Here is a 20181-nt window from a genome sequence, read left to right as displayed (position 1 = left end):
TATATGACATAATTAGGTGCATGGATGATATGTGGATATGGGCCGTAATATCAGTGGGCCATAATAGTAGTGTGTTCAGTTAACGATGGTATTTTTGTTCAGAATGAACGCGTGAGGCAAGACTATGCGTTCTTCCATCACAATTTCAGCTTTCTTGCAGAGGGCAACAGGTTTTCCTCTGGGATTTTTCTTTATTTTGCTCCATCCATGTTCCCTTCTATCCTGACAAGTGCCCAGTCCCTGCTGATGAGCAACATCCCCATACCATGATGCTGCCACCACCATGCTTCACAGTAGGGATGGTGTTATTTGGGTGATGTGCTGTGTTGGTTTGTGCCAAATGTAACATTTTGCATTTAGGCCAAAAAGTTCCATCCTGGTTTTGTCAGACCACAAAACGTTTTGCCACATGGCTTCAGAATCTCTGGAGTAGTTTTTTTGCAAACCTCAAATGGACTCAAGGTAGGCTTTTTGAGTAATGCCTTCCTTCTAGCCACCCCACTGTACAGGCCAGACTTGTGGAGTTCTTGGGATATTGTTGTCACATACACACAGTGACCAGTCTTTGCCAGATAGGCCTGTAGCTCTTTCAAGGTTGTCATTGATTGGACTTTTCGTTGCCTCTCTGATCAGTCTCCTTCTTGCTTGGTCATCCAGTTTGGAAGGACGGCCTGATCTAGGCAGGGTCTTGATGGTACTGTTGATACAGATACACAACGTCAGTACAATTTTAAAACATTTATTGAACAAACGAACAGATTTTATGTGCTAACACAGGAGATTCTGGACAGACAAATTTACTCCAGATCTCTCAACATAACCGGAGAATCTTCTTCTTTATATAGTTTCCAGTAAGACAGTTTTTATAATTTTCTGACACTGACGCCAGTTTGCCCGGTCTTGACAATTTCCAGGTGAACCTTATCTTCAGTCTTCTTTGACAGCTCCTGCTTAAATGGTTGGAACACATATTCAAACCCAGACATATTAATCGCACAGAATGAGAGAATGACGTCAAACGCCAACCCTAATGGCCATTAAAACAAGTTTCCATCTTATGTAGGTTAAAAGTCAGTCTGCTTCTCCCAAAACTGGGACGATGTATTATCTTGAAGCGACCAGAGCGCCTGTACATTTTCTTAAGTCCACATTCCAACTCGTTGTGTCTTCTATACAAAATTCTCAAGATGGTTCTACATGACAGGCAATTCTTCTTTATATACAACTTACTGGCGAAGTTCAACCTGTTTACACATTTAATATACAGGTGATCTTTCCATACAGAGGAGAAATATAATTATGATAATTCCAAATGGATACATACTTACAACATCATATATTTGAGTACATTTATTTCAGGATTAATATATTTTATTTTAATATCAAGTTTTAATCATCATCAATTTATTTATTTTATCACCCCCAAACCCATCATGATAAAATGTTTCTACACAACCATACACATTCCACTTATTAATTATTGTCTTGACTATGCAACAAGGGATATGCAAGGCCTTTGAAATATTTTTACACCCATCCCCTGATCTGTGCCTTTCCACAACTTTATTCCAAAAACGATAGATAGCACACTATCTCAAAAGGTTATGGATGGATTCACACGAAACTTGGTGGACAGGTTGGGAGTGCCATGAGGAAGAATTGATTCAAGTTTGCTGAAGATCCGAATCTAGATCTGGATAGGAGAATTATTTAATTTTTCTCCGATTCTTCACCATTGAGAGATGGAGCTAAGAACGACATTTGGCATGATATTTCAAAAATGTATTGGGCCCGATATGTTCTCATGGATCGGGCATTACGGGGCGGAAGTATGCGCTCTACCGAGTGCCCTTCTAGTTAGATTTGTAGCGGTCCTTTCCCTCCAGAGACAGGATAGCATCCGTTTGATCATCGAGCATAACCGGTGTGTTTTCCCTCTTACGGAGGCTGGCCAAAAAGTGGTGGAGCTGAGAGTGAGTTGCGAGAGGTTCAGTGCACAGCTTAACGTGAAGGATGTTCTCGCTGTTGTTTTTCTTGTTTGCTATATTTGGAGTGTTAATAAAGTTATTAACTTATTATACACTCGATCTGCAAGTATCCTCACCAAAGACTCAAGCTATGTGAATATTTTTTTTAATGTGAGACCAGCTGTTTTTCTTTTGTGTTTAATGGAGTTTTCAAAGTTACGAGGCTCGAAATATGCCACGCACCCAATCTCCGGGCGTCTCTGGTTTTTTTTATTGATCTAATTTCTGCACACGGTTAATAAAACTCTGTACAAACTCTTACCTGAACCGATTTTAAAAATTTCTACGGCGAAATTTAGCTTAACTGTAGTTCTGACTGTGAAAAAAGTGTTCATTACCTCTGCCACCGAAGGTGAAGGAGGTTATGTTTTGACCCCTTTCTGTATTTGTCTGTTTGTCTATTTGTGCACAGGTTATCTCACAAAGGTGTGGATTATACACTGGAAAATACATTATGTCTCTTATTAATTATGGAACACACTAGTACACACATGCCACACAACATACTTTCTACAAAACTACACAAACACCACACAAAACAAGTCCTGGCAAAGGTCTGCAATCTCTGCCTTTTTTCTTGTTTTATATGTTTTTCATTGTGTGTGTGCCTGCTTACTTATTTGTCCTTTGAGCACCTGGTCTGTCCCGTTTATTCATTATAGCATCTTGACTATCCTTATCCCCATATTCTCTTTTAATGACCCATTTTACTATAAGAGTCGTGTTCCCACCTTTTGCCTCCCGTGCGCTGCGCCACCTGGTTCGGCCTCGTTTGGGTGATCCATAGGAATCGTAGTATTAAGTGAATGCAGTAACATTTAATCACCATTTTGGTCCTAAGCAGGGGTCTTCTACCCCCAGTTCAGTCGGTGGGTGTTAATGGATCCTTCTGACATGACAATACGTGTTTAATGTGCATGAAAATGTGGAAGATCTGTCCATATCTCCTGTCCAACAAATTGTGTGATCTTCTGTCCTCAAAAGTAAACCTTGTCAGAATGAGTTGTTTTTGTCATTGATTGGCAAAGCAGATTCTAGGCATTTAACTAAAATCTATTTTTAAAAATAAAAAATTTAAAATCAGAGCCTGATTGTTGCTGTTTTTGCTCTTGTATTGCACAGGATTTTTCCGAAATCTTTATGAAAAGTGGGAATGACCAGTTGATAGAAAACAAAGAGCTGACACTCTTGGTCTCCTGCCTTTTGGGTGTATGAGGAATTGATCTGTCTCATATGAAAGCTGAATCTTGAATGTTTTTTGAGATATCGCATACACAAGCTAAGTTACCGAGATGGTTGCCATGGCAAAATAATTCAGCCAATCACAGCCATGATCTAATGAGGTTGAGATAATATCATGAGGAATAGATATCTGCAATATGAAAGTTAAAACTGTGATTGGCTGAATTATGCTGCCAATGCAACCATCTCTGTAATTTGGCTTGTGTACAGGATATTTCAAAAACCGTTCAAGATTTAACTTTCATATTACACATCTTTTCCTCACACCACCCAAAATGCAGGGGACCTCGAGTATCAGCTCCTTGTTCAAATTAAGTGTATCTGCATGTTATCCTTTAGTCTGAAGAAGTGTGTTTTGTGTTATACAGTAACGAGTGAATAGCCCTTCCAAAATGATGGGAATAGCCCCCCCCCCAAATCACCACCATCACAGCACAGTTGTAAATAATATAACTCACAGGCTTTTGGATTTACTTTTGTTTCATAAGGAAAAGTAACATTATTTTTGAAACATTTATTATCAAAGTGATAATGAATTTCAAAAGACTGACAAAAATTACTCACATATATATATATATATATATATATATATATATATATATATATATATATATATATATATATATATATATATATATATACAAGCCGGTAGGCGACATGGGTGGTCACTATATAATTGCATACTAGTCATACAGTTTTTGATGAATCGGGCTGAAAATTTTTGACAAAGAGGTTGACTATAGTGCGCATAAAAGCGCGGAGGCCGATTTTTGATTTTCGAAAAAATATATATATATAAATATTTTTCGGATTTTTTCAAAAATTTCAAAGTCCCGTTGCTAGGCAACGGTGGCGTCCATAGCAACGGTGCTCAAAAGCATACAACTTGATCCTGATATGAACCTACCATTCAAATTTCATCAAAATCGGTTGACTCCTCTGGCCTCCAGAGCTGTCCATTACATACATACAGACAGACGGAAAACCTGAAAATAACCGTAGTCTAGTGACCACCCAATATTTTACTGCAAATAAAAATTTCGAATGTCTCACCTCTCACGTTATAGTTGTGAAAACAACCGGAATGGTCATACAATCAACCCAAATTCAGACGCGTGTGGTAAAAGTTTTGGAAGGCATAAATGCACCTTTGTTGAGTGCAAACAAAATGGTGAGTGTCACTAACACTGATATATTGCGTGTGCTCCTTTTCAGTGACGAATGCGACGGGACCTCCGTGAATGTGAGGTCACTTCTTGCGTGACAGAGAAATAAATACACAGGGCTTTTTATGTTTAGATATTGGTTCCCTTACGGCGCAGAAACTGCAGAACTTCAATGCAGAAGGCCTTTGAGCCTGCACAGTAGTTGCCAACCTTTGGTAGTTTTTCTCCATGCTTTATTATTTTTTTAAAGACTGAGAATCAAGCAAGTAGGGTAGTAGGCCGTATTACATTCAGCAAGAAATGCTTAGAAATCAAATTTCGTGACAGAAATTTACTTATGGATGAAAGTCGGCTGTGTAGTGTATTATTACCTGTTCTTCACAATGGTATAACTCTTCAAGTTCATAACCCGGAACGAAGGGGTGAAAAAGGGGTGAAAAGTCAGCGATTTCGTCGCAATTCGCATAGGGCGGTGGCCAAACTCATTGGGCATGAGAACCAATCAGGGAACGCCACACGGGTCACGTGACAGCTCTCCAGTCGGAGGAACTGGAGGAATTGTGGACAAAATGGTGATGGCCACAACCCGGAAGTACGTGTTTTTGCAGGGTTCGAGAGAAAAATCACTGTTCCGCTACATAATCGTTAATCGTACACTACAATTTTGACTTACTGGTGATTTCTCACCAATGTCATTGACTGTGTAGTGAACCGGCACTTTGATCGGTGAGCATGGGGAATCGCTTTCCGACTGAGAAGTTTCTGACAGCATTACACGGCTCAACAGTGGCTGAATAAATGGCTTGGCAGTGGAATCACTTACAGAGACAAGGTGGCTTTCAGTCATACGTGTGGGCTGCTTGAAGTGAACGTTTGGAAACTTGGCCTCGATCGCTTCTTTGAGACGACTGGATCTGTAACGCAGATTGACAGAACATGAAGATGCATTAATGATGGACGGTCCTTTATTATGTTCCAAATGAGCGGGGGAAGGAAGGAGCAGTTATATATACGTACCTCTGGCTCTCCGAGGCGAGGCCAGCTGCTTTGGCGTGAGGTTTGAATTTCTCCAACGTCCAGGCTAGCGCCCTCGGTTTCTTTTCAGCGATGAAATTCGCCATCATCTCATCGGCGAAAGCACTGAATGCTTTGTCAAATTTGTTCAGCTTGTCAGTACTGGAAGAAAATGTAAAAACAGACTGTTGCATTCAATGAAGGAAATGGCGCATTCACAAATATTCAAAGATGCTTTATAAACTGTTGACATGTCACTGAATGACATCTATTCTGAAAATACTTGAATTGGATTCTTGAACTGGACTTCAATTCAAATGAATGAGAAAGTGTAAGTAGCACGACCTAAAGAGGTATGAAGAATGGCTGACTTCAGATGCATTATTGCCTATGATAAACGTTCATTTACCTTGTGCCTTCACCATGTACCAGTTGATTTTGTGACTCTGTGGTGAGTTCTGAATGGCACTTCTCATGATAGTGTGCTTCAATGGCCACTAAATCATAACCCCTGATTTGTAGCAGTATGTCTTCACGTTTCAGGCATTCTGCAGCTGCCCTAAGGAGCCCTGGAAAGAAAGTTTTGAGATTTTTAGAACTGAACGTAAATCACAGCGCATTGACATCAACCGTAGTCTTTATATACTTGCACATCAATGAAAGTTTGGCTAGATTCCTCGAGGTACTTGCCTCAATCCTCAGTTTCAGCCATCATCATCCGACTGCGTTGCGACTTTCCATGAGACTTGAGAAATCGTTGAGGTTTGTGGCAGATCAAACATCTATCTTTTCGCAAAACATGAGATATCACCCCTGTTCTCTTTGGTTGGTCTCTTGTCGGCTGGCTGACAGGAATGGGCACTTCTCTGGCAGAGGCATCATCAGCACTCCGACTACCATGATGGGCAATCTTCCTCTGGATATTTGTTGTGTTGCAAAACGCATTATAGCACAACTGGTGATACCCACCATCAGTGGGGAACTCTTCACATTCCCAATCTTCCAAACGTTGCCGTGTCAATTCGCTTTCTGGGCAATCCACGTCCATGTTACACCAGAGTTTCCCACTTTCCTTGATTTTTGACCAGCTTTTGTGCCCCAGTTTTATCAGTTTCACTGTGCGTGGGGCTACCCTCACATGTACGATGCACTTCATATTCCTTAGATGTCTTGTAAACAGCGAAAAATGTCGAAAAAATGAAAATATTTTAGGCCGATCACCACATGTTATCCATGGGCGTGGCCGTCTTGAACTGCCTCCACACGCAAGTTTCTCCGAATGGAGAACTGTCACGTGACCGTGTGGCATCCTCTGATTGGTTCTCACGCCCAATGAGTTTGGCCACCGCTCTACACAGCTCGCGACGAAATCGCTGACTTTTCACACCTTTTTTCACCCCTTCGGCCAGGTTATGGACTTGAAGAGTTATACCATTGTGAACAACTGGTAATAATACACTATACAGCCGACTTTCATCCATAAGTAAATTTCTGTCACTAAATTTCACTTCCCAGTGGAACGTAACATGGCCTAAAGGAAGGTAGCATGCACCATTAAAAAAAAAAGTCATTTGTATGATTCAGCCAGAGATCGAACTGCTGACGTTCCACTCTCAAAGCGGATGCTCTGCCGATTACACCACCGACCCTTGTTGTTATTTCCTTTTAATATTTTTAAAGCATTCTGAACATGAGGTGTGCATGTGCTGTCTTCACTAACCTGTGATTTATCATGACCGCAGAAGTTTTGTCCTCACAAAATTATGACTGTCCGCTCTGAGTCTGGGACGTTTGGTGGTTGCATTCTTCACTAACTTGTCATTTAACGTGGCCATATGAGTATTCTATTTACTTGGTTAATACTTTTCTGCACACACATGTGTCAACGACTTAAGTGTTGAGTGTTGTTTTGTCAAATATTACCTCAAGTGCAAGGGACAGTCATGTTCCCTCCTTGCAAGTACACTCTGATCGAAAGTGGTTGATTTGCCTGATAAACGAATATGGCAGAGCGTGAAGGTACCAGTTTATTTGGGATAATTATTGAGGTGAATGGACGACGTGGTTGAATGTAAAGCTTTCAATTTCTCACATATCAATAATATAAAAAACAAACAAAGGGAAAACGCTTTGCTGTGTTCCAAAACCAAGCAATGCAGAGGAATACAGAACCAATAGCTTGTTCACCCAACAATGGTCAAACAAATTGGGGACTGGACACTCACTGAGCACATTTCCATTCAGATGAAATTCCATCTTCTATGAAGGACACTTACAAGACATGCTTCAAAAAATTTTGAGGCAGAACGTATGGCGTACCAGGACATGACAAGGTTGAAAACCGATGCTGTGCCGACAATACTTGTCCAAAGGAGCCCTTCCAACATCAATTTCGATCAGTAATGGCAATGTGGAATATCAGAGTCCATTTATTTCTATTATTTTTGTTGTTCATCACAGATAGACATGGAAATGAGCAAAGTAATAAAATACGATGCAAATAATATATATTGAAAATCTAAAACCAGGGAATATGAGACATTATATTTCAAGGCATGTTTATTTCTCAATGTAGAGAATCTAAATGTTTTTATTTATTATTCTTTGTTTGGCCAAAATTAAGAGATATTACTCTACCAAGCTGGGAATGGAAATGTACAGAAAGTTAATGTTTGTGTTGGCAATTGTATGTTCTCTAGTTCAAGTTTTATACTTTATCTATTATTTTGTTGTGATTAGTGGAATTGAAAGTATTTCTCCACATAAGTTTATCTTAGGCCAACTTAATGGCTTAATGGCGAATGTTGTAAGAAGGACATTGATATAAAAGAGAACATTTTCTCCTTACGAGTATGGAATGGCATATGTATTCTCATGGATTGTTTCAAACATTTACAGTAGCTCCTAGTTTATGAAGATACCATCTACACAATTCAAGTTCAACACATCAATTTCATCCGGATCTGTCCACAATTTTTTGAGATGTCCTGCACACAAAAACAAACATACAGACAAACAAGAAAATGATGTCACACAGAGCATGACACTTGCAAAATCCATAAAACAAATTTGACCTCAACAATAATTGGTGGTTGAATTCAATGACCAAATATGCAACTCCTCCTCAAATTTCAAGTGAATCGGATGAAAATTGCCAATTTCAGAAATCCGGCCTGTGTTGACTTTTTGGCCGATGTGAACCTCCAAAATTGGTTGAATTCCGTGACCTGAAATATATCCCCTTCAATTTTCAAGTCAATGGGATGAAAATTGAGGATTTTAGAAATACCACCTTAGTTGTTGACCTTGGGCCTATGTTGATCTTTGGGTTGGTGTTCAACTCAAAAATAATTGGTTGGTTGAATTCGTTGACATTTAAATATAAATCCTCTTCAAATTTCAAGCCAATCAATTGAAAATTGAGGAATTCAGAAATTTCACTTAAATTGTTGACCTTTTGACCTCAAAAACAATAGGCTTCTTCCTTATGGCAAACTCTACCATGTGGTGAAGTTTCATGAAGATCGGTTTAAAATTGTGACCTCGAAGCGGCAGACAGAATAACAAGAAAATGACATCGTGCAGAGCATGAAACTTGCAAAATCCACCCCCGCCCCGCACTCTCTAAAGGTTGCCATAGATACATCCAATTGTCCATTTATGTTGACCTTAAAAATAATTAGCTGGTTGAATTTAGTGACCTGAAATATAAATCCTCTTCAAAGATTAAAATTCACAATCTTAATCAAAGTTCAGGTCAATCGGATGAAAATTGATCATTTTTCAGATTGAAATTGATGATTTTAGAAGTTTGACCTGTGTTGACCTTTGACCTTTCGACCTCATAAATAGTTGCTTTTCCAAATCAGTGATGGACTATGTAATTGCTGTGTAATTTTCTAGTCAATCGGATGAAAATTGAAAAAATTTCAAATAAAATTTGTTGATTTTAGAAGTTTGACCTCACGTTGACCTTTGACCTTTTCAACTCAACAATAGTTGGTTTCCCAATTCAGTGACACATTATGCAAATCTTGTTTAAATTTCAAGTCAATCGGATGAAAAATGACGATTTCAGAAATTTGACCTCAAGATGACCTTTGACCTATGACCTCAAAACCAAGAGGCTTCTCAGTTGAGACTACCTCCACAACTTGGTAAAGTTTCATGATTATCGGTTTATAATTGTGACCTGTAGGTGACAAACATCCAGACAGATAAACAAACAGACAGAACAAGTGAAATCCTTCAATACAGCGCATGTGGTGAAGCAAATGAGAAGACTAATGTTATTGAAAGAACCACTTATCACTTTGCCACCAACATCTGCCATAATTGTAAGTAAATTTCAACTACTAATGCATGACGAAACACTTGTTTATGGCTGATATTAAAGAGAATGATGGCATATGAAGAACTTAGCTTTCGGCGTTCGGCGCAAAATGCCATGGTGGGCGGAAATGACGTCTTTCGTTCGTTCGTACATGAGAGGGGAGCGTTTCTTGGTTTTTTTCCGTCAAGCAATAAATTCAATGGTTTTCACATATGTAACACATTAGTTTCACAAATTTCCATTGAAATACTCGGGTATTTCCGTCAATTGTCACCATTTTCGTCTCGGTTACGCACTGCCATCTACCGGACGGCCATCGTTGGCTCACTTGAGGCACGTGGGGAAGGGGGGGGGGGGACACCGGGGACATTTCAAACTCGGTGCAATTGTATACAGTGCACGCGCTGTAATAACATAATCGACTGAACAATATAGTTGAAAAATGTTTGAATTTTTTTAAGTAACAAACAAACAGACAGAAAGGAGTGAAAACATAACCTCCTTCACCTTCAGTGGCAGATGTAATGAAAAAGCCACAGGAAATACTTCCCAGTTTAATGGCCCAACCCAATATCCCAGGGGGGCAATTTCACACAAGGCTGACACGATTGACCCGCTCTGGTCCGAATTCTGCAGCCCTGGGACCAACTCCCACCAAGGCTGCTTGAAAATAAATTAAAGAATACGTCGGCCTCGTGTGTCCAAACGTGGCTGTACGCTCTGGCCCTATTACTACCGGGCCTTTGTGCCCCTCCCTACATAGACTACGCTGCGATGTCATTTCGTGAATATTTCATATCGATTTTCTCCAGTGTTTAAATTTAGTCTTTCGGGCTAACACATTACAAAAATGATGTTTGGCATTTTTTTTAGATGCCATCTGGGATTAATGGCAGCCCTGTTTAAAAAAAAAAATTTGGACAAACATTAATAATTGCTTGGTTTGGGCCATCATAGTCATGTAAACAGATAAAATTGGATGTTATTGTTTTCAAATTAATGTATTTTACCCCTTGTTATATGAAGTATTATTTGTTAAATAAATCTGCTAATTTTTATTTACAACTGAAATTGATTTTTTTTTCAGACTATGTATACAGAACCATCCAAAATCCAGCCAGAGAAGCAGAGGAAAGGAAAGACAGAAGTGTTTGTAGCAAACTAAATGGTGTAATTGATAACTTGTCAAATGCCTGCAAGACTCAGATTAACTAACGTTGGAGCAGTACTGGATAAACTGATATCCAAGATCACCGAATTAGATCTCCACAAACTCAGAGACATTTGATTCCAAAACCATCAAATATCCCATTTATAGTGGGCCAGGGTGTACATGCAGCAAGTCACTCACCTGAAACAATTCCTTGGGAGCACATGTCAGTGCATATGGGATTTGCATTTTGCTTCGCTTGAGGAGACGTGCCTCTGATTTTTTGCACACAACCAATTTGACTACACGGTGCATATCCCAGAATATATTGCACGTATGTATAGCTTGCAGCAAACACATCCAGTCATTTGGCAGGAGTTCGAAAGTGGAGGATTTACAGTCCAAACAAATTACACAGCATTCACAGCTATTGGTGCTGATCAGGGTCAGGAGCATATTAATAAGGCTAATAAAGGTGATGGAGGCATTTGGTCTACAACCACTAATCCAGAGGCCCTAGTGAGATGTTATCTCAGTACAGAGTTAACACGATTGTCTGTCAAGACACAACATATCCTTGGCTTGGAACACTTTCTCGAAATCAGCACCATGATCTATCTACCTGTATCTGATGGAAACTGTGATGGCAGGAACAAGTACAAAAGCTGAAATATGTCCTGTGCAAATCCAATCCATTCAAGGTTGGAGAAGTGAATGATAGCACAGAAATGATTTTGGTACATAACAAAGAAAATAATCATACCAAAAGATGTATAAGAGAATATACCCAACACTGCAAATCAAGGCGAATCTGCCTGCAAGGATTTTATGGAACAGAGACTCTCTGGTGAGCAAAACCTGTGGGACAAAATGACTAGTTTGAAGGTTCTTGGATGGATGAAGGAAACAGTCATGAAAACCAAAGTAGGAGCAGAGAAAGTTGTGATCAAGGCATCAACCTCATAAATGGTGTGTTTGGTTGCAATAAATCAATCATCTGGAGGCATCATACTGAAAGAGGTGATCGGAGAATACAAATTCTCTCCCATTAACCATTTGTTGATGTCAAAGGATGGACGACTCCATCTGTTTATTGACAAAGCACAACTTGTTCATCTGCTGGAAGAACACGTAGAAAGAGAAGAGGAAACGGGTCGTGTTTCCACTGCAACTGATTTTGGTCACTGGTGATACTGTTGTGGAAATGGGCCCTTAGTGGGTTATTAATTATAGGATTAGCCCAGATCCCCCCTTAAATGCATGTTTAGCCAGGTTGTTTGGTAATCGGACGTTACATGCGTGTTGCGAAGTGAAGCAGGCTGTCCAGTGTTCATACAGTGGTGGTGTACCGAGAGGTGCCTTTCTTCTTTTTCCTCCCCCCCGTCTTAACGAGCCCCCCACCCAGCGCCCTGACAGTCAGTCAACAAGACGTGCCAGCAACCCATTGGCGGAGAGGTGCTGCAAACTCGAACGATGGACCAATCACGGGTCCCCGGAGGCGGTCCAAAAAGCCCGCCCCAAAAAGTCAAGTGAGGGACTGGCGGCTTTGTCGGTCTGTGATCTGCTTCAGGAGGAGTGTCTTGTCCAGCTGTCGCTCCTTGGCCATGGATCCAGCATGCAGGTCGTCCCCAGGTTCATCCTGAGTCCAACCACGGGGCCTCTGACTGTCCTGACTTCCTGCACGGCTCGACACGTCTTTCATCCCACCGATCCACCTGCGGAGCCTAACACCCAGATTTGGCCTGGTCTGGTGTACAGGCCAGGCCTGGATTCACATTCTGGACCTTATGAAAAACCAGCTGGAACACACCATAGGTCTTTCACTCTTGTGCCGTCGACCTTACAGGGGCTGGACGCACCGAGGCTGTGTGCGTGAGCGGTGCTGACAAGAGGACATCGTCGCACCCATCTTGTCACGCTGGGTGCGTGAGCGGTGTTGACAAAAGGAGTACGTCGCCACCATCTTGCCACGCGACATGCACGAGCAGTGCCGATAGGAGTACGAGCGCCATCTTGCCACGCTGCATGCTCGAGCTGGGCGCTCGAATCCGAGACCATCGGCTTGTCACGAGCCGCATTCGTGCCTTCGACACTTTTCCTCTTGTCCATGAGGCACTACCAAGTACTTTGTGTCTTGTCTGCATGTTGTCCAGGCCTAAGGTTTATTTTGCTTGGGCCCCCTTCGAAACCCGTATCCGTTAAGATCCCTAGTTAAGAGCGGGTTATAGATTAGTTATAATGTTCGTGAATGTTTTGCTTGTGTCGTGTTTCCCCGATGTGTCCCCAATAAATCTGGCTGATTCATACGAGAGTTGCTGCCTTGAATTTATTCGTGCCGAGCTGAGGAACAATTGCTCGATTTGTATTTAAAACCAAACTGGTTATGGACTGTGGCAGACTTCGCTCGGTCTCTGACAAACCCAATCTGTAGCCGGGGTCTATATCCCCAAATGGCAAGGCACAGGGGTACTTTGGTATCGTGATCTGAGGCGCGTAACCCGAGACCTGTGCCGAACTAGCCGGCGTTATAACCCCTGAGATGCCGGTGCTGTTAAGTGCCGCCGAATCTTCAACAATACATCGAATCATTTCCCTTTGCAATGGCTGTCCGTCATGAAATGGCTGTGTTCAAGCACAATATACGAAACTACAGTAATCTGGCTCATCATTTTGTTTGTGCCATAGACTGCAAAAGCCAACAGTACGCTAATTCATATGTTGTGTTTGATAATAATTACAATATGAAATTGCTTAAAGAAGACACAAGACGATGCCGTACTGGAGGAACATCAACACATATCCCACAGTACAAAATTGACAACAACACATGTATCAGAGATTTAAACAAATTTATGAACAGCACTAAAACAAAAACTTTCTGACACACGACTTGGCACAGCAGGTGATTGAGAAGTGCAACTGTGCAGTCACAACCATTACTTGCATGGATGTGCTGCCGAATCAGTCACAACAAGATGTAATTAGTGTGGAAATCACACAAGAAGAAGCAGATACCTTGTGCACCATGAATTCTGCTCCATACATTTACACCCTTTTAGGCAATCGAGTTCAGGGTCCGCAGACTCATCACTCTTGGCAGGAGAACAAAACACAGGGCCTTTTCTCTCATGGCAAGCAGGATGGTAGTCTTCCATTACCTTTCTTGCAACCTCTCTGTCTTCGTCACCTTGCCCATCATCCCTCCCCAATTCCACAAGGGCATCGGTGCTTAACCATTGGCTCATTCTTCAACTACATTCCCTTGTCCCCTTTTTTTATGCCGGTCGACTTTGCCAGCTTCCTTATTCTTTTCCATAGGACATCTAACTTTTCCACAAAAAAAAAAATGCTGGAATTATTGAGATTCCTTTCCTTTCTTATGCCCTTATTATTTGCCTCTTTACCCTCATTTTCTTACTCCTATCTCCTCCCTAACTTCTTTGCCTTTTTCTACCTGTCTTTTATTCCATTGTGACCATGAATGATATCACCAATACATTGCACCAGAGAAACTGTGAGCAATGTATGACTCCTCTCTTGTACAAGCCCAATCGAAGCATGCTGATTTAGAACCTTATTGAATGCCAGTATGATCTTGGTGGGATAATTAACAACCGCAAGGATCTCCCACTGCCATTTTTTGTGTTCACGTATTTGTGTCTTCTGTATTTTTAGATCCATACGTTTCTGTGCTGAGATTGAGAGTAATGCGAAGTTTCCCTGATTGATTGATTGATTGATTGATTGATTGATTGATTTATGACCCTGCGATCGCGAAGCGAAAAGCACGGTTAAGCGATCGGTGATGTACTACTTACGTCGTACGTCGTGTCTGCATTTCGTTAAGAGCGTGCATCAAAAACCGTTCAGCGGAGGAAATTGAAACTTTACCACATGTTACATGACCATGTGATAAGCGGTCACTCTTTTGAGGTCAACATAGGCCAAAGGTCAACACAGACCGATTTTCTAAAATCTCAAATTTTCATCCGATTGACTTGAAATTCGAGGAGGATTTGCATATCAAGTCACTGAATTCAACCACCAGCTATTTTTGAGGTCAACATCGGCCAAAAGGTCAACATAGGCCGAAATTTCTAAGATTGACAATTTTCATCTGATTGACTTGAAATCTGAAGATGATTTTCATAATGATGACCATCGTGTGTCACATAGTCTGGCAGCCATATTGGATCGAAGAAAATCTTCATAGGAGAAACCACTTAACTGATCAATGCAAAATTTAACTAATTCATCAACTACCCATGGGAAATATGACTTGATAAAGATGACGTCATCAGTCATGTGGGCTGACAGCCATATTGGATCAAAGAAAAAATACCTTAAAAAAACAAAAGAGTTGGTTCTCACTCTTCTATGAATACCATCTAGTATTTTTTAGAGTGAAAGAGTTATATTGTCTTTGTGGTTAATTATTTAATTGCAGTGGAAGATTAATAATCTGTTCTTGCCTTTGTAACCATAAAGTTCAAGGTAACTGATTACAGTGAGAAGTTATGTTAGATGATCAGAGTTACGGCACCTCATTTATTCAGGGAAGTCAATTGGACTGCTGGAACCATCCCGAGACTCCAGCTTGTGATATTGTTTTATTTTTGTATTGTAAGGCTATTTCAAAATAGAGATTGGCAGTCAGGAATAAAAACAACAATTTCATCACATATTTCCTACCTCTGTATCAACAATTGAACGAACAGTGGAGACATTTCAGTGCTATGAGCTCATGCTTGTTTCACCGTGCCGATCTTTAGTCAAATCCATTAAAGCTGACCAGGAAATTTATTGTTCCAAATTCCCCTTTCAGATAGGTGGACAATCATGGGTGGAAGTGCCACGTGGCAAACTATATTCAGCATCTTCCTCATTCTGTCTCCGTACATCTTCCCTTGGAGATGAACCACTAATTATTCTGTTCACTTCTGAGTTCTGGCACACAATTACTACCTCATTGGAAGTGCAAATGGAGGCGAATGGAAATTGTAGCTTCCATGGGCATGGCTTAACAATGTCATGTCTGTCATGCCTCATGGAAAATGCCTCATTTTTGGTTTTGTGTATTCTCCCAGACGTGCTGAGCTCCATCCTAGTCAGAAATGTGTTTCACAATATTGGAGATTCAGGGAAGTCAATTAGACTGCTCTTCTTCTCACTTGGCATCCCAATGCTCCTCAAACCATGGATGGAATGGTCTGCCAATTGCCCCCCTCCCCCACTCCATCCACCCCCATGTTCTCATTGCTGCATTTTCCACATAGAATGATGGTACCGAACACTTCTGTGCTCCTCAGATAGCATTCCATCGTTAACATTATGCCATTTACATATCAGCAACCATAAAAAGGCCTTCCCAATTGCTCACATAGACCAGGGTAAAACAGGACGAAGCAGAAACCAGACTTTTGTTGGATTATCCATGCAGGTTTTTCTTGACTTAGTCAAACGGGATTCCTAACAATGAAAAGCATTGCCTTTGGTAGTTATGAGCATGCAATTGATGAGGTCCATAAATGCTGTATCTCATTGAGATGTTAATTCAACAGGTTGGAAATCTTCATGCCCTCTGGATGAAGCTGCATGCCATGGATTGTGTCTAAGCCATTGAATAACAGAATGTACTGGAAAAACACTTGGTGGAGTGCACACTTCTGTCAGGCTGAAGTTTACATTTTGTATCCCACTGATAGGCCAGATCTGGATCTGGACCTTAACCAAAATCTAATCGGCTTGTTCTTGTCACCTAACCATACCTGTCCACCAAGCTTCATCCGAATCCATCCACAACTTTTTTCAGACATCCTGCTCACAGACAAACAGACAGGCAGGGGTGAAAACATAACTTTCATCCACCATAGGTGGCAGAGGTAAAATATGAAATCCAATCAGTGTTGATTGGTTTTCTGTAAACGTTGATGCCCATTGTCCCATCAAGTGCACTAATTGCAAAATTGTCAAGGAATGCTATCTCACCTTTTTTCTCCCTTGGAAATGTTATAGTGAAAAACACTAAATTCACATGATTAAACACTTGGCTTTATCACCTTACGACATCGTGTCACCAACTTGGTGGTATCAGCTTTAAGACAGGTGTTCAAAATAGGATCCCTTCTGCCAGCATTAGTTGGTGGATGTTAAATATCCCAGAGTATCCTTCACGAAGAGTCAGCGAACTATCGCCGGCACCCTGAAAAAATTCCAAATTCCTGCCCTAACTAAGAAGGGAAACTGCATCAGCGGAACTGCCGTGCTTCTGTAGAACGAGCAGTCAGAATCTGCACACAAAATGAATGACACTAGATTCGTCACAACTGCAGAAACTGGAGATTTGATTTCTGTACCTTTGTTGCGACGACGACAGCCAACGTTTTACAATTTCTCCCTTTTTTAAGGTGATTGGCTGAACGATGGAATTCCTCTATTTTTGTGTCAGACCTATCCAGTGCATCAGTTCCGTGTAAACCCAAAATTCCACATCATTTTTACATTGTTAATCCATAACTTTTTAGGACATCCTTTCGATTTTCTTAATTCTACCATGAGCTTTATTGCTTTCTTTACAGCTTGATCTTCTGACCATTACAAATGACCATATATGCCATGTCTTCCCTTCCTATGTTCTTCTTCACTGGTATTGATTCTTTATCTCTTCCTGATTTCTGAGCTTCCTCATTCTTTCTTTCAGAGACAATCTATTCTTCATCAACATCGTCATCGTCGTCGTCGTCGTCGTCGTCGTCGTCATCATCATCATCATCGTATATGTCATTAGTATACGGGAAAGAAGGAATATTCGTGTAATCTTCCCGGTCTTCCCTACAATGTCTGGTAATACTTTACATACCATTTGTGCATGTGTTAAGGACTGTCGGTCAGGAACCTTTGATTCAACCAATGGTTGTGCAGTTTGGCCCGAAAGGATTGAATTGAATTTGCTTCAACCACACTTTCAGGGAGATTGTACCAATCCATTACATTCCAATGACTAAAGAACTTGCTTCTGATACCCAGTGTCGACCTATGTCTGTGCACCTTGAATGTGTCATTGAGTACTTTGAAGACATTGCTTGGCCTCAACGGTGCACATCGGCGTTGATGCGTGGCCAGACATAGCATGTGGTGATGAGTCACTGGGTTGCTCGAATACCTGGGTGCACGACTAAGTGAAAAGTATCGAAGACTGTGCAACAGAATGCCACAGGAACGAAAGGGCATGACTGTCCCATCGATGTATCATACACGAGGGTAGCGTTTGTCCCTGGGAGCAGTACCTTGTGAAATGCAAGAGAACCCTTTGCAAACTGTAGACTGGAGCTCCGTGTCCTCCCATTGTGCTTCTGAAAGTGCAATAAAATTGATGCTAGTGCGTTGGTGGAAGACAATGCCAATACCTCAATGCGTGAGAGAGTGTTGGCCAACGAGTTCATGATTCCTTTGATGTGCCGAATGTAGGTTGTGAATTGCGAGATATAACTGAGTTGGCAAAGTATTCGAGGAGAGTGAGAGTGTGAATGGGTGGGTCGAGTAAAAGTTAAAGGTTTGTAGTCTGTCAGGACAAAGAATTGTCTTGCATATAAGAAGTGGCAGAAGTGCTTAATGGCAAAGAAAACAGCAAGCAATTCACGATTTAAGGCACTGTACTTGCAATCTGTTGGTTTCAGCATTTTCGAGAAAAAGGCCAGTGGACGCCAGTCGGCATAAATTAACTGATGAAGGACCGCATCCACCGCAACCTCAGATGCGTCTACCATTAGGCTTGTTGGCACCTCTGGCTTTGTATAAATCAGGAGTGAGGAGTTGACCAGTGGTGCATCTTTAATGGTGTGGAAGGCTGACAAGGTTGGAACCGACCATCAAAACACTTCAGGGTGCTTATCAGTTGTGATTAACTCATTCAGCGGCTGCAGTGTTGTGGCTGTGTTTGGAATAAATTGATGGTAAAAGTTGACGAGGCCCAAAAACTCTTGCAGTTTGCGTTGAGATTATGATAACGAGAAATCCTGAATAATCAGCACCTTCTCATGAGTGGACGAATGCTGAGCAATTAACACAGTAGCCGAGGAAATTAAACTCCGGAATACCAAATATGCACTTTTTGGGATTGATCATGATGCCAAAGTCTTGCAAACGGGTTAAGAAGAGATGTAGGAGTTCCTGATGTTTCTGAAGAATGACATAAATCAAGTGAGGGATCAAAGTAGTGAGAAATGTCTAAGATAAGGAAAGATTGAAGTATTGGTAAAGCCACAAGAATCAGACTTAAGACACTCGTTTTCCCTTCTTTTTTGAATATAGAATCGAGGCTCGTGGAAAAGCTCATACACTGAACGGATCAGGACGTAACATCAAAAAACATGACGCAAAACATGCAACAAAAGGAAAAGTAGAAACGCAGGCAAAAGGAGCAGGAGAGGTGGGGGGAACACCAAAAGCAGAGTTCAGGTCAGGTATAGGAACTTGTACTGGAGCAGCACGTCACTGTGTCCACTTTCCACCGGTACTCCAGGGGCCTCCGTCTGGCCATCCCCGAGGCAGATGCCTGGCCCATCTCCATCTCCATGAGATGCTGATCAACTGCTGCAACCACGACACACATAGTCGGCCCATTGGCATCCTCCACTCACGAGGCTCCCTCGCTGAAAGAATCTGGTGAGCAGGATCAGCATCAGGAAAACGAGGCACATGTCCAGACAGCCGCAGCTGACGCTCACGGACTATGCAGGTAACAAATCTCATTTAAGTCTCCCGCAGCAACTGCTCGTTGGACACAAAGTCTGACTAGCAATAGCCAAGGATTCTCCAAAAAGACCTGGTGCCAAAGGAATTAAATCTCCATCTCAAATCCCTGATCAGAATCCAAGTCTCACATCCGTAAAGCAAAACTGGAAGCACCAAGGACCTGAAGACTCAGACTTTCATCCTCCTGCACAGGTACCGACAGCGCCATACCCCATGATCCAGTGAATCCATGACTCACAAGACCTGACCCAGAAGTATATTGACCTCTGGTTCACAGGCAGAAGAGACATGAATATCACTGCCAAGGTAAGTGAATCTCTCTGTGACCTCAACATCTTCACCACAAACGGGTACAGACAAGATTAGCAGCATTCAAGATGTTATTGAAAGCCTGGAACTTAGTTTTTACCCAGGAAACCAGTAATCCCAGCGGCCCTGACCCCTCAATCAGCACCACGAGGGCCCCCAAAAGGATATCTAGAGTCTCCACAAAGA

The 20181-nt window shown here is 41.5% G+C and overlaps 1 protein-coding gene across 2 annotated transcripts in view; it reads left to right on the top strand.

Moving 5' to 3' along the window:
• LOC147024416 (deformed epidermal autoregulatory factor 1 homolog) overlaps positions 1 to 20181 on the top strand; it is a 328494-nt gene that overhangs the window by 227489 nt on the left and 80824 nt on the right. The gene's annotated exons all lie outside the window — the stretch shown is intronic.

Source organism: Eptatretus burgeri, chromosome 6 (genome assembly GCF_056783735.1).
Source record: "Eptatretus burgeri isolate ZD-2024b chromosome 6, Ebu_testis_v1, whole genome shotgun sequence".
Classification (NCBI taxonomy): domain Eukaryota; kingdom Metazoa; phylum Chordata; class Myxini; order Myxiniformes; family Myxinidae; genus Eptatretus; species Eptatretus burgeri.
This window is presented reverse-complemented; position numbering and strand designations above follow the sequence as displayed.